Below are 15548 nucleotides of genomic sequence, written 5' to 3'. Positions count from 1 at the left end.
TTTAAAATCTAAGCTGAGGGTTTAACAGTTTAAACCTAGGCTGAAGTCAGTGTCCACGATTGAAGTCAGTGTCCACGAGTTGAATGCAAAGACAGATGGGACAGGGGAAACTTCTGGGTGTCAGCACAGGTGGGATTAGAATCATTAAACAGGTAGCCACTGTGCCGGACGGTGTTTAACAGGTGGAGCCTAGATACAGAGACCAATACCAGGCAAAAGGTCTGGCAGGGGTTACTTAGGTAAGTTGGCCCCTCCCACTATATTCCTCCCCACAGTGCTGGTTCCGGTGACTCGGCGACTGTAATTCAGGATGAAGCTCCTGGGCCCTTGGGGAACCAAAGGTACCAGACATGCAGATGAAAGTTCCATGTAAACCGTATTGGCTATACCAGGTGGGGGGTTAGATAGACTACACTCTGATGTTCGTGAGAACTATTACAAATTTATGCCCAAAGTACAAAACATAGCAGGTTTAAGAGCAGTAGACTTCTGGGGCACCTCACGTTTCACCAGGTCTGGCTCTTATTGGTCTGGAGTCCAGGTGGATTTTGATAGAGGTGACAGATTTTATTAAAGTTAGCTGAGAATAGTATGGAATGATACATCCAGAGTCTCAGAGATTCCAATTGTATTAGATGAAATAAAAATTAAGAAAAAAACAAATACAACTTCCTCTTATTGAATACATTCTGTTTTTGAAGCACCGTCTATACCAAGCAGTTTACATTTTCCAGATAAGGAAACTGATGAGAGATTAAACACATTATAGCATGCTAATAAAAGACAAAGCTGGAATTTGAATACGTCTGTCTGCTCCCGAAGCTTGTATATATTTTATTATTTTCTAATTCCGACATGTAACTTTTCTCCTTCAGGGCAACATCTTTGGATATGAGTGAAAAGTTCTATGTGGGAAGATCTTTCTCTACTAAGCATGCCAAGGCATCAGTGCCCCAGAAGGCATCTTCATCTAGCTTCAAATACCTGAGGTCCATCTCCCTATGTTCATATATTTCAGCTTTAGTGCCCTGTGCTGGTTGGCTGTTTCCTTCCGCGGCCCCCAGGGGGGGGGTGGGGGGGCCCTCTGGAGCCCTCTAGTGGTCAGTAGGAAACTCTAACCGTGCCTCGGGGATCAACGTTCCCAGGAACATTCTCAAAGCCCCGCGGGTGTTGCCCAGGGAAGCAAGACTGTGTGACACCACCTAGAGTCACCCTCATAGCTTCCCTTTGGGTGCTTCTGGGCCGTGTCCACTAGCACTGCCCCAACTCAAGATGACTTCTCAAACCTGCGAAGTGTGCACTCTTGGATGCTACAGGGTAGATTCTATCACTAAATCTCAGGAACAATCAAATACAGGTATCTAGAGGATGCGGCAGCAAGTCCAAAATTTATTTTCGTGTGTCCGTCAAAATGCACAGGGTAGTTTATTCAAATTGACTCCCAGAAGCAGCTCTGGATATCTTATACTTCCCGAAGGTAAATACTTGAATAGCTCTAGTAACACTCTTAGATTACATGGGGTAGTATAATTATGATTTTCTGGGATGTTTTGGGGGTATATTTATAGGGTATATTTAAATAATATTGGCAAGCCTTACATGCTGTAATGTAGGGATATCATTTTTTCCCTTGATTTTAATATAATTATGATGACATAGTAATTTCCCTATTATTGATTTAATACAATAACTCTAGATTATTCTTATTATTTTGGAACATAAATAAATGTATTTAAATATACACATTCTTTAACATGTGTATTTTGGTTATCAAATACAGATAGCAAGTATATGTCTATTTCACTGCTTCCACTGGAGTTTATTGATATTATTTTATTCTTATATCTAAAATAGACCAATTAATAGTGTTAAGTGCTGTAGAAGATGCAATAGGAATATGCCATTATTCCTAACCTCAGAGTTTGGTTCCTCAGTTGTCTCTGTTCCGGGGGCCTCTCAAGTTTGAGCATGTCACTGAGCTGAGTGTGATTCTAATGTTTACAGATATGCATATATGCATTTTTCATATAAAATGGGCCCTAAAAGCAAGCCAGCTACTTCATCTGGTGCTCAACCAAAGAAACAGGAACCTGTTCTAATGCTGGAGGAAAAACTGGCCGGGCTGAACCAACTCGTGGTCTCCAGTGGAGATCCTGTCAAAGGAGTTTTCCAGGGTAATTTTGATTATTGGAGATTCATGACTTTCTTATTTCTGATTTTAGAATCTTAAGGGGTGTGACTCGATTGAAAGATAAGTATCATCAGAGAAATACATACATTTTGCCACACAGTAGGAGACTCTTAAATGTTTCTGGATAAGGATGTTGTAACATTGGGTTTGGGAGATTAATTAGGCAGTAATATTCTAGATAAATTGGAAGTTGGCAATGGAGGCAGTTAAAGGCTACTATGATGGTAGAAGTGAGTGAGAAGGAATGATTGTCAGACCAATGGTGGAGGTGGAATTAGTTGACCATTTTAACTGACTAGGATGGGTTAAAAATATAGCTTTGAAGTTTTTGTGACCATAACATTGGTGGCTTCCTTAACCAGAATTAGGGAAATTAGAAGAACTGGTCATGGCTAGGAGGATGAGTGTTATTTTAGACAGAATGTGAGGTGATTATGGGACATCCAGGTGATGTTCAGCAACAGATTGGAACTCCTACAGGAGAGAATTCTAAAAATGTTTGGGTTTGGGGTACATTCTGTTTAGAAATGGCAGTTGAAATCACAAGAATAGACAACATGACTAATGAAGATCAACACTGTAGAATGAAAGGAAAAGTTCAAGTATAGGTTCTTGGTAATTACCTGCCTTTGGAGACCAGAGGAAGAAGACAAGAAGCCACTAAGGGAGCCAGAGAAGGAACATTCGAAAATATATTCAGGGAAACAGAATTTTAAAAGGAGATGACATAAAGTGTTGCTAAAAGTTCAAGAATTATACAAATTCTAATGGACTAAAATTAGTCTAATGGACTAATTTTGAAGGTAGAAGGAAGAAAAGAAAATAATAAGAGAACAGATGTTTGAAAAGTAGGGCAGGGTGAGACAATTTCAGGAAGAAGAGGTAAAAAATGATTTTAAGTGTTACTGAAATTTCAAGGAGGGTTGTTACTGAATTTGGAGAGATCAAAGTTTAAACCCCAAATTAAGATACGTGGTGTTTGGCTTCCCTGGTGGCACAGTGGTTGAAAGTCTGCTTGCCGATGTAGGGGACACGGGTTCGTGCCCCGGGCCGGGAAGATCCCACATGCCGCGGAGCGGCTGGGCCTGTGAGCCATGGCCGCTGAGCCTGCGCGTCCGGAGCCTGTGCTCCGCAACGGGAGAGGCCACAACAGTGAGAGGCCCGCGTACCGGAAAAAAAAAGAAAGATATGTGGTGTCTATCAAAGGATTTTTTCCTGATTTATAAATTTGTGTGACTAATGTGTGTACTACAAAAATTAGTTCATATTTAGTTACATCATTCATTCTTTATACGCTCAATATCTTAAAAGTATAAGAAACTGGGGTTTTCCCTGAACTGACTATCAAAGTAGTAATTAGTGACCTTTTTAGAGAATGTGGGCTGATATCAGATTACAAGCCAAGGAATGAGTTGGAGTTGAAGAAATATTTTGAGAAATTTAGTGATAGGAGCAAGGAGAGAGAGGAGTAGGGTTAAAAGGCAGGAAAGACCTGGAAGACAGCTCAGACCAGCCTGATGGTCTCATTGCAGCTTTTGGATTTTTTTTCAGTTATTCTTTCAGCCTTTCCTCTATGCACGTACTATTTTGAAATCATATAATATGCCACAGATTTTGTCCATGTACTAAAACAAATTGGAAAATATCATACAGCATTTGTTGCCAGGTGAAACTACAATTAGTGCATGATTTGAGTGGAAAGGTCATGCAAGTGTTCAGTCAAAGAAGATGGTTTCCATGACTCTTTAATAACTTTAAAGTGTCATTAGGGTTTCTCCTATCAGTGAAATACTATGATTCTCCATTCCCTAGCCCAGAAAAGAAGTCTTTGAAACAGTGGGGTGGGAGGTGCAGATGTTTCTGTGGCAGAGATATTTCTCATTTCAGACATGTGGGATTAGGGCAATATTGCAATACTGATCTTTTCCTGAGTGCTCAGTATCTTTAGTAATATGGGATATGATTTTCTCAACTCAGCAGTATTTACCATCGGGCCCATTCAGGCACTTACAGCACTTGTTGATCATAGAAAATTAGCTATAGCTTTTAGAGCATATTAGGTTTAATGAGATAGGAAACACGATCACTACCCTTAAGGGAACAAGTCAGACAAAATGGGAGGAAAATGTATTGGAAATGTTTGCCTCAAACAAATCAGCTAATGTGAGCAAAGCATCCTATTCTGAGATGAGGAGTTAAATAGAGTAGTAATACCTGCCACATGACAGTTTTTTTTTTAATTTAAAATTTAAAAATCCATATCACATAGAGCCTGGGGGTGGAGCAGGTATTATATTATTTTGCATCTTTCCGAGAATAGCCCATTCTTTCTTCTCTCTCAAAATCTTTCAGTGTTAAAACTGGGAAAATTCTTTGCAAACTGGGTCAAGTTGGTAACCTCTATTTGGAGCAAGGCTACCTGACTATACACATCCTTACTTCCTGCAGTAATCTCCCAATCTCCTGGTCAATCTTCCTCATTTGGTGAAGAGTTTAAGATCGAATTTACTTACATTCTTCTTTCCATCACTGCTGCTGTTCATGTGGATAATCCATCCAATGCCTGATTTTTTTAGTTCTTTGACTTTTTCCCTTACAATCTTTTCCTCACCCTTCTCCCTGACTTTCGCTGCCAGTTCTTATGGTCACACCTCAGATTTTGTCAATTATGAATAACTAACGATACTACCCTCAAAATCTCCATTTCTAACATTCCAGTCACCAGCCACCTCTCCTCTCTTTTCAGCTCACTGCCTCTATGGTAATTCTTTGATTACACTGGGGCTTCCAATCCATGCCTTCCTTGCCTCCCTCTCTGCCTTACTCAAATGGTAGAAATCAATACTGATTAATCCCAACAATTTATAGAAAAATAGTATAATTTAGTGGCTAAAGGTGTGAGCTCCTTGAATCCTGGGTCCAATATTTATTAGCTAAGTGGCCTTGGAAAAGTTTCTGAACATCTCTGTGCCTCAATTTTCTCATGTGTGCCCAACTCATAGGGTTGTTGTGGGCTCACAGTGTTAATAAAAGTAAAATGCTTAGACAGTTCTTGGCACATGATAAACATTCAATAAATGTTTCCCAAGCTTGCAGTTCATGGCTGTAGAAAGACTCCTAACTATTCTGACTGATCTCTTTTAAATTTTATGACTGTGCCTCAAGTGGGCCTTAATGCAGTCTCTGCAATTCAGTCGACCACAGTTCCCATTTCCTTATTGATTTATTTTCTCTCTCAGAGATTACTATCTTACGCCTTCTTCTTCTCAAATTTCCAGCCCCTCTTCCCTGCTCCTCACTGTCAGTGGATGATTTTCCTTCTAATCTCACTGAAAAAGCAGAAGCAATCAGAAGATAAAGCTATCTTTCCACCAACCAGCCTACCTCATCTATAGCCTTCTGTTACAATGAAAGTGTCTCTTTCTCTATTTTAGGAAAATCCTCTACTTGTGCACTGGATTCCATCTCTTTCCACTTTCTCAAGAACTTTACTGCTATAATGACCTCTTTTCTGTCTTGCATCATTACATGTCTTTCTTGTCTGCTATAATGTGTTCTATTATTAATTAACAATATTAAACAAAAGGAGAAAAGAAACCTCCCTTGCTTCTATGCTCTCTATGGCTATCAACTTATTTACCATCCTTTATAGCAAACCTTGATGTTTCCACAGTCTCAGCTCCCATCCTCATGACAATTCTAATCAGGCTTTCATTCCCCATTCTACCAAAACCCTCACCTTTGTGGGCCAATGGTAACTTCCATCTTGTCAAATTGGATGATCCATTCTCAGTCCTCATCTTACTCTGTTTGTCACCAGTGTTTAACACAATTGACCACATCCACTTTATTGAAACTTTTTAAAATTTTAACTTGGTTTTAGGACACCATACTATTTAGATTTATCATCTACCTTTCTTCTCAGTGTCCTTGGCTGGATTCTTCTTTGGACATTTAATTGTGTCTTAAACAACAGAATGCCCCAGAGCTCAGCCCTTGGCTCTCTTGGGCTTGCTGAAGTGATTGGAGTGACCGAAACCAGGAGAAATTAATTTCATAGGCTTCATATGAGGCAGTTAGAACTGTGCTGTGAAAAACAAAATAAGCATATTTTGTAGGAAAGAGGAAAATCATTTACTTTTTTTGTTGAATTTTATTAATATCTGATTGTTTAATGGAAGCAATTTTACTGTGATAAATTCAGTTCCACAAATGTTTTCTGAGCACTGGCAGTGGAAAGGAGAGGGGAGACTCAAAGATGAAGCAGAAGAATCCTTGCTAACATGGTCCTGAAAGCAGTTAGGTTATTATCCTAATTTAATTAATGGAAATGTAAGAGCTAAATCAATACTAGAACTAGAACCAGAATTCTTGGTGGTTTCAGGTCTTTGATTAGGTTGATTAATTTCAATCTGCCTCCCAGATTGAAATACAATAAAGAATAAAGTGTAGCTAAATTACAGGTTTAAAAGGTATTAAAATGGAAAATTTCTGGAAAAAGTAATAAATCCACGAAAATATAACTTTCCTTGGCATTTTCAACTTAACTACCCCAGAGCTGCTAAAACAACATATTCTTGTCTTTTTCAACAAGATCTCAAATTTTTCAACCAGCCACTACTAGGATTCTTGTATTGGTAAAATTGGATTTTCTTTTTGGAAACTGATTTTTGATGAAGAACGAACTAGAATATAGATGGACAATTTTACTTCATTATTAAAATCCCAAAGCTGAAGCTTTGAACAAACACATATTTTAGAAATATGTAATCATAAAGTTGCCTAATCACCTTTGAGGTTTTCTGTATAGCACCTAAAAGATTTGAGCAGTTTGTCTATTTAGATTTTTTTTTTTTTTTTTTTTCTGCAGTACGCAGGCTTCTCACTGCTGTGGCCTCTCCCGTTGCAGAGCACAGGCTCCGGACGTGCAGGCTCAGCGGCCGTGGCTCACGGGCCCAGCCGCTCCACGGCATGTGGGATCCTCCCAGACCAGGGCACGAACCCGTGTCCCCTGCATCAGCAGGCAGACCCTCAACCACTGCGCCACCAGGGAAGCCCTATCTATTTAGATTTGAATTTTGGTGAATATTGTAAAGATTAGAAGTTTGAATATGCAGTTTATAACAAACCACTCTAAAAAATATAACAGGGCTAATAGTGATAACTACTTTCTACTGAGCAACTATTTACAATTAGCTATTTACATCTGTTACATCTTTTATCCCTTACAATGACTGGATGAGGCGGTGTTATTATCCTTCCCAAGAAGAAACAGAGACTCAGATAGGTTCGGTAATTTTCCCAAGAAAATCAGAAATATGCTCTCAGTGCTCTTGCTTCTAAAGGGAAAAAAGAAGGAAACAATTAAATACCAGATACCACACCTGGACCTTTTGTGTTACTCTGTCGTTTAATCAAAAGTAGGAGTTAAAAATAGATTGTAATAAGAGCACTTGTAACACTTAGCACTTTGTGTTACAAGAGTACAGTTTGAATACATTTTAAATTAGAGATTTGCAGTGCATTATAATGACTGTTCCCCGTTTCAGCATTGCATTTTATATGTGGATGCTTAAATTCTTGACCCTATAGAAATCTATAAGAATTATTATTTTACATCAAGATTTTTCCTCTCATTTAATGATTGCTGAAGCATTTCCTCTTTGCAAACCAGCTTATAATACTGTTGGCCCTCACTTAAAAATAAAGTTGTTGGGAATTAGGTACTTGATCCACATACATATAGAACAATCATGCTTACAGCCTTCCCTGTCTTATTTTTATTTTTTTATTTTTTATTTTATATTAGACTATAGTTTATTTACAATGTTGTGTTAGTTTCAGGTGTAAAGCAAAGTGATTCAGTTATACATATACATGTATCTATTCTTTTTCAAATTCTTTTCCCATTTAGGTTATTACAGAATATTTAGCAGAGTTCCCTGTGCTACACAGTAGGACCTTGTTGGTTATCTATTTTAAATATAGTAGTGTGTATATGTCAATCCCAAACTACCAATTTATCCCCCCCCCACCTTTCCCCTTTGGTAACCATAAGTTTGTTTTCTGTCTGTGAAGTTCATTTTTATCATTTTTTAAAGATTCTGCATATAAGTGATATCATATGATATTTGTCTTTCTATGTCTGACTTACTTCACTCAGTATGATAATCTCCAGGGCCATTCATGTTGCTGCAAATGGCATTGTTTCATTCTTTTTAATGACTGAGTAATATTCCATTGTATATATGTACCACATCTTGTTTATCCATTCATCTGTTTATGGACATTTAGGTTGCTTCCATGTCTTGGCTGTTGTAAATAGTGCTGCTCTGAATATTGGGGTGCATGTATCCTTTTGAATCATGGTTTTCTCTGGATATGTGCCTGGGATTAGGATTGCTGGATCATATGGTAGCTCTATTTTTAGTTTTTTAAGGAACCTCCATACTGTTTTTCATAGTGGTTGCACCAATTTACATTACCAGCAACATTGTAGGTGGGTTCCCTTTTCTCCACACCCTCTCCAGCATTGTTTGTAGACTTTTTGATGATGGTCATTATGACTGATGTGAGGTGAGACCTCACTGTAGTGTTTTTTGTTTTTGCTTTTTTTTGCTACACCATGAGACATGTGAGATCTTAGTTCACTGACCAGGGATTGAACTCGTGCCCCCTGCAATGGAAGCACAGAGTCTTCTTCTTCTTTTTTTTTTTTTTTTAACAGGGTTCATACTTTATTCTACAAATTAATCCCCATTCCATACATGGAAGTGCAGAGTCTTAACTACTGGGCTGCCAGGGAGGTCCCTTCGTTGTAGTTTTGATCTGCATTTCTCTAATAATTAGTGATGTAGAGCATCTTTTCATGTGCCTCTTGGCCATCTATATGTCTTCTTTGGAGAAATGTCTATTTAGGTCTTCTGCCCATTTTTTAATTGGGTTGTTTGTTTTTTTGATTTTTTTGGGGGGGAAATTAAGCCCTTGTCAGTCACATTGTTTACAAATACTTTCTCCCATTCTGTGGGTTATCTTTTCATTTTGTTTATGGTTCCCTTTGCTGTGCAGAAGCTTTTGAGTTTAATAGGTCCCATTTGTTTATTTTTGTTTTTATTTCTGTTACTCTAGGAGGCAGATTGAAAGAGATCTTGCTGTGATTTATGTCAAAGAGTGTTCTGCCTATATTTTCCTCTAAGAGTTTTGTAGTGTCCAGTCTTACATTTAGGTCTTTAATCCATTTGGAGTTTATTTTTGTGTATGGTGTTAGAGAATGTTCTAATTTCATTCTTTTACATGTAGCTGTCCAGTTTTCCCAGCACCCCTTATTAAAGAGACTGTTTATTCTCCATTGTATAGCCCTCCCTATTTTAGTATCCAGGCACACAGCAAGTGTAGGACACTTCTGAAACAAGCAGTTGAACTTGTTTAACAGTGGTTTCTCTAGAGATCTTTACTTCCATTTGCTGATTAAAAGTTGGTAAGTGAGTTTTGTTTCTTGTTGACATCAAGCACGCTGTGAATATCTTGAAATGAGTGCTTAAGTGTGACCAAATAAAACAGAAATAAGAGTTAGTCACATAAGATGAAAATTGGATTCCAGATTGCTCTGTTTTAATGATTTATTCAATATAACAAAGTCTCTTTCTGTGGCTGCTGCTAACTCTTCTGTAATCCTGTGTTAATATTTTAGGTAAAAAATTGAGTCCAGGTGAGGGGTTGGGGCAGGGGAGTGAGAGCTAAGAGCTGGGAAAGGACAGAGGTGAGGAGGAGGGAAATGTCCACACTGAGATTTGTCATTTTCTTGGATAGTATTATTTTTTCTTGCTTTTTTTCTTTTAGTTCTCTAGCAGGTAAGTAAGCTACATTTTTTTATTTTTATTTGATTAAAGTAAGAAAATTCAGAACATTTTAGAAGAAAATCACCCTCAAGTCCCCCACCCATAAATTAAAAACATAGATAAAGACAATTTTTCTTTTATCCACTGCCCTTGTTTGTTCAGGAGATGGAGTTTTAAACATAGATTCAGGGCTGAAAACCCCAAAACAAGAGCTTGGTAAATGACAGCCTTAGAAACAAATCAGCACCACTATTGGTTAGTGCTGCTCTTGGTGCCTTAAGGAATACCTGAATCATTCTTACCTAGGAGCTTATCACTGTGGCCAGAGACAAACACTATCATAAAATATAACTGATTCAATTCAACAAATGTGTTGAGTGCTGAATATGCACCATGGCTGGTGTCAAGCATAATAGGATGAGTAAGACAGTCTTGATTTTCAAAGAACTCACAGTCTTAAGAGAAGCAGGCAGGTAGATATTGTTCAGAGTTATTCATAAGGAGCTAAGTTCCATATTAGGTTATGAGCAAATTGTTATGGGAGCACAGAGGGAAGAGAGGTTGTTTAATTCTATAGAAGGGACATTCTGTACTCGATGCTTTTTTAGGGTTTGTATGGGATGCACAGTCGTCTGTAAAGTATTTTGAAAAGTACATTGGAGGATAGGGTTCACCCAGGGTTTTGGCATTTGGTTTTACCCACTGATTTGGGAGAATGAGTGAAAAATCTTCCCTTCTTTTTTTTTTTTTTTATTTTGCGGTACGCGGGCCTCTCACTGTTGTGGCCTCTCCCGTTGCGGAGCACAGGCTCCGGACACGCAGGCTCAGAGGCCATGGCTCATGGGCCCAGCCACTCCGCGGCATGTGGGATCCTCCCGGACCGGGGCACGAACCCATGTCCCCTGCATCGGCACGCGGACTCTCAACCACTGCACCACCAGGGAAGCCCTCTCTTCTTTCTCTTACCCCTCAAGGTTCTGATCAATGTCCTACAGACAGCATAATTCCCAGAGTGGCCTTCCTAAGCATTCCCTCCACCTTGAAATGATCTATGTACTTCACTAGTCCCCTAAGTGTGTTTAGGGAGGGACTGTGCATACTAGTCATCTTTCACTTCCGGTGCCTAGCAAGTGCTTGGCACACTGGAGCCTCCCAACACATTTTTGGTTAATTGAACTAAAGGAAGAAAGAAAGAGATGTGTACTTCTCTGATCTCACTCAACCAACCTTATTTTCCCTCCCACCTCTTTGACTAATTCCCTTATTTCTGATTATGGAAATTAAAGAAAATGCTCCCTTAATAATTCCTTCGGAAACTGTGCTGCAGCCATATTAAGGGTTTTCCTATTTCCTTTCAATTTGAAAAGAAGGGTGGAAAAGCCAAGAGCTGCAGCTTTATTCTTCCCCCCCGCCCTTTTCTCTTTCTCACTCTTTTCAGATTCCTTCTTTGGTTCCAGAGCAACCTCTAATAAAGATATTAACCTTGTATTTCTCTTTATCCAAAGCATGGGCATAAATCACCTGGTTTCTGCATTATATATGTTAATCCTCTAGGATAATACAGTCCTTTGCTGTTTGACAGACATTCCAGATTAAAGCGTTTTAAAATAATATATCATTAAAAGAAACTACAGTTGGTGGCCAAGGAATTCAATTACATTTTTTTTCCTTAATGGAATCGAAGCATTTTACTAATTAGATATGTTTTTCCACAAGATGGCGCCGTAGCCCTTTTGATTATTTGGAGTCTATGAGCCCAGGGTTTTATTTTATTTTTTAAAGTAACTCCCCCTCCCTCTAATTCTTTATATATAAAAGTGACATATAAGAAAGAATGGAAGATTGTCACTCATAAAAGGCCAGATTTACTACCTGATTTTAAAGAGGTCCATAGGAATAACCATAGAATAGCTAATAACAGGCATTAGTACAAGATGAATAATTACTAGACCTGATTTAATAGGGTGTTTTTTTGCACTATTTTTTCTTTAAACAATTGTTTATCAAGAGAAAGGAAAATTGTTAAACATAGTGTAACTCAAATATGAATTAGGAATTTAATTTTTAAAGCATTATGGGTAAAATTTTAATGTTCTTTAGTACTACTTGTAGTTTGGGTGTTCAGAATGAGTTGTTGAATTCACTGGGCAATTTTTTTTGTTTGTCCTCATGTAGAAAAACATCTTATATAGGGGACTAATTTTTTTTTACTAAATATTTTGGTGCTAATCGCATTCTCAGGTTTGTTCTAAATATTTTTTGATTGTTTTGAAGTTAAGTCTTCCCCAAGTTTGCATACAAATTTGCAGGTGAATCCCATTTATAATAGTGATGTTGAGGCCCTTTTATGTGCAAAGCACAGTTTTAGATAGGATCTAAGCAGGAAAACAAAGCTTCACTGCTACTTTCATATAATCCATTCAATCTGAAAAGTAAAAGAAAAAAGATTACTGCTAAAAATATGTTCAGAAGGCTTAGATTTATTTTATTTTATTAAAAAATTTTAACATCTTTATTAGAATGGTGTGTTAGTTTCTGCTTTATAACAAAGTGAATCAGTTATACATATACATATGTTCCCATATCTCTTCCCTCTTGCGTCTCCCTCCCTCCCACCCTCCCTATCCCACCCCTCTAAGTGGTCACAAAGCACCGAGCTGATCTCCCTGTGCTATGTGGCTGCTTCCCACTAGCTATCTATTTTACATTTGATAGTGTATATATGTCCATGCCACTCTCTCACTTTGTCCCAGCTTACCCTTCCCCCTCCCCATATCCTCAAGTCCATTCTCTAGTAGGTCTGTGTCTTTATTCCCATCTTTCCCCCAGGTTCTTCATGACCTCCCCCACTTTGTTTTCCTTAGATTCCATATATATGTGTTAGCATACGGTATTTGTTTTTCTCTTTCTGACTTACTTCACTCTGTATGACAGTCTCTAGGTCCATCCACCTCACTACAAACAACTCAATTTCGTTTCTTTTTATGGCTGAGTAATATTCCATTGTATATATGTGCCATATCTTCTTTATCCATTCATCTGTTGATGGACATTTTTAGGTTGCTTCCATGTCCAGGCTATTGTAAATAGAGCTGCAATGAACATTTTGGTACATGACTCTTTTTGAATTATGGTTTTCTCAGGGTATATGCCCAGTAGTGGGATTGCTGGGTCGTATGGTAGTTCTATTTTTAGTTTTTTAAGGAACCTCCATACTGTTTGGGAGTGAATTATTTTTGAGATTTATTTTGACAATGCTGGATCCATTTACTGAAAGTTTCATATTGACCCCAAATACTAAAGATTTTAATTAATGCCTGATATAGTCTCCTTGTTAGAATCATAAATTTATTAAATTTAAAAAGTCCACCATGAAGAGAAAACAAATTACTGTGTGCAGTTCTTAATTATGTCTAATTGCGAGTTTGTAATGCATTTCCATTTATAAAATCACTTAAGTTATCAATGTCTGAGACAACAGTTTGTGTTTACAAATTGCACATTTGTTAAGGAGTGAATTCGTTAATGTGCTAATTAGAAAACTCTCATAAAAGAGAATACAGGTTGTGTGGCTCACTTCTGTCCATTTACTCCCATTTGGATCTTGTAGTGGTGAGTGGGTGGAAACACTATGGTTAAGTTTAAAACCGCTGAATTCACATTAACAGATATGTTTGTGCTTTTAGTTGGTGATTGAAGTATTTAAGCCATTTATACTCTCATTATTACTATTACTAATTACTTTTCCGGGAGGTCTACTGTGTGTCAGGGACATCAAGCATTTATTTAACTCACAATAATGGTTTGGAACAGGTACCGTTATTTTGATTTCACAGATGAAGACACTGAGGCTTAGAGAAATTAGATAATGTTCCAAGGGTCAGGCAGCTGGTGAGTGGAGGCCAGGATCTGAATGCAAGTTTCTATGACTCCAGAGCCTGTTAACCATTTCAACCGCTTACTTATATTGTGTATGTAATTACCATGTTGTGTAGCTCTTGGTGAAGTCTACAAATTTAATGTGAAATACTATGTTCTTAATGTGTAAGGAATAACTTAGGCTTTCTATGCTATTTAGGGCACAATAAGGGCTTTTGCAAAGGGGATTTGTTAAGTTATTATGATAGAGGGAGCAAGCAGAGCACCTCTGGGGTGAAAAAGAAGCTCCGTTTTCCTCCTTCCTCTCGCCCCTTTACTATCCCCCATGTCACTTTGTCAATGTACAATACAAGCTATCATGGCTCTAATGGGCAGACCTGATTGTATTAATTTAAAAATTACTTAAAACCCACCAAATTCATTACCTTCCAACAGAGTGAAAAGATGAAATGTTTCTATTTCAAAATGTTATCTTCTTAAAAGAAAAGATATGAGTTATGTCATTTGGTAAACTAAAATGACAGTTGAAGGGCTTTTTGTGTTAGTTATTGGACCAGATTTTCTACATATTCTGTTGCAAAGTATGTAAAATTTATTAAAGGAAGCACAGCTGTGAATATCTCTAAAAAGTAGCTAAATGGTCATTTAGATGAGATGGATAAAGTGAAGTCTTCATAGAGAAATAAAATAAACTTTAAAAAAGCTTATTTTAACCCTAAATTAACCCCAACCCTAAGATTTCTTTGCTTCCCTAAATGATGCCAGAAAGATCAACTGCTCCAAGCACAATGACAGGTATGAAGCAGATAGCACACACCTGGTGATGGAAGGTTTCAGGAATCAAATCATTCTTCCCTTCATCCATCTGTCTGGCCGCTATTTGATGGTTACTTAGTATTTGTAACATATTCAATTCTGTAGTTACTGACCCCGCTGTTACAGGCGCTGTGTGAGGTACTGCAAGCCTTAACTTACTCACAGAATTAAATCATCAGTTCAATATGTTTGCCTCAGTATGTGATTGTATCTTTTACAGGGCTGCTGATTCAACTGTTTGGGAGCTGTAGTCCTTGATTTTTATTGTCAGCTTGTTTAAGCAGGAGATAGTCTGTTCATTGATAAAGAGTTGATGGAATTTATGTATTTGGGTGACTGAATTGATCTAATTATTTGGTGTTTAAAGGATTTGGCATGTGTTATTGGCATAGTCATTCACATGTTTAGGAAATAAACTCCTATGTCACGTCTACACCATAGTTTAGTAGAAGTAGTAGTAAGAATCATAGTAATAATGTTTATAATAGTAAATTTTACTTCATTGGTGGGAAGCAACTTCATATGTTTACACTATAAATATTCTTTTGAGGATCTGACTTAGCAACTTCATTTCAAGAAACATAGAGAAAACATGTGTCATCTTGGGCAAGACACTATTATCTCCATCCCTTAGTTCCCTCCTTTGTAGGATAAAGAAGCTGTACTAGGTGATCTCTAAGTTAAAGTTCAATACTATAGTTTTATAATTTTAGGATTTGATTTTCCTTCTTTTTTTTAAAAATTTTTATTGGAGTGCAGTTGATTTACAATGTTGTGTTAGTTTCAGGTGTATAGCAAAGTGAATCAGTTCTACATATACATAT

General features: G+C 37.7%; 1 protein-coding gene across 2 annotated transcripts in view; it reads left to right on the top strand.

Moving 5' to 3' along the window:
* Positions 1 to 1242: 1242 nt before the first annotated feature.
* NELL2 (neural EGFL like 2) overlaps positions 1243 to 15548 on the top strand; it is a 456105-nt gene continuing 441799 nt past the window's right edge. Inside the window, exon 1 of one of the 2 annotated variants that reach the window (XM_082634702.1) lies at positions 1243 to 1477. The gene's annotated coding sequence lies outside the window, so the exon portion shown is untranslated. Of the gene's footprint in view, positions 1478 to 2094; positions 2175 to 15548 lie in introns of those variants that run through there. The other variant, XM_082634703.1, reaches the window with a different exon arrangement.

The sequence above is a fragment of the Mesoplodon mirus genome (assembly GCF_964341445.2).
Source record: "Mesoplodon mirus genome assembly, chromosome: 11".
Classification (NCBI taxonomy): Eukaryota; Metazoa; Chordata; class Mammalia; order Artiodactyla; family Ziphiidae; genus Mesoplodon; species Mesoplodon mirus.
This window is presented reverse-complemented; position numbering and strand designations above follow the sequence as displayed.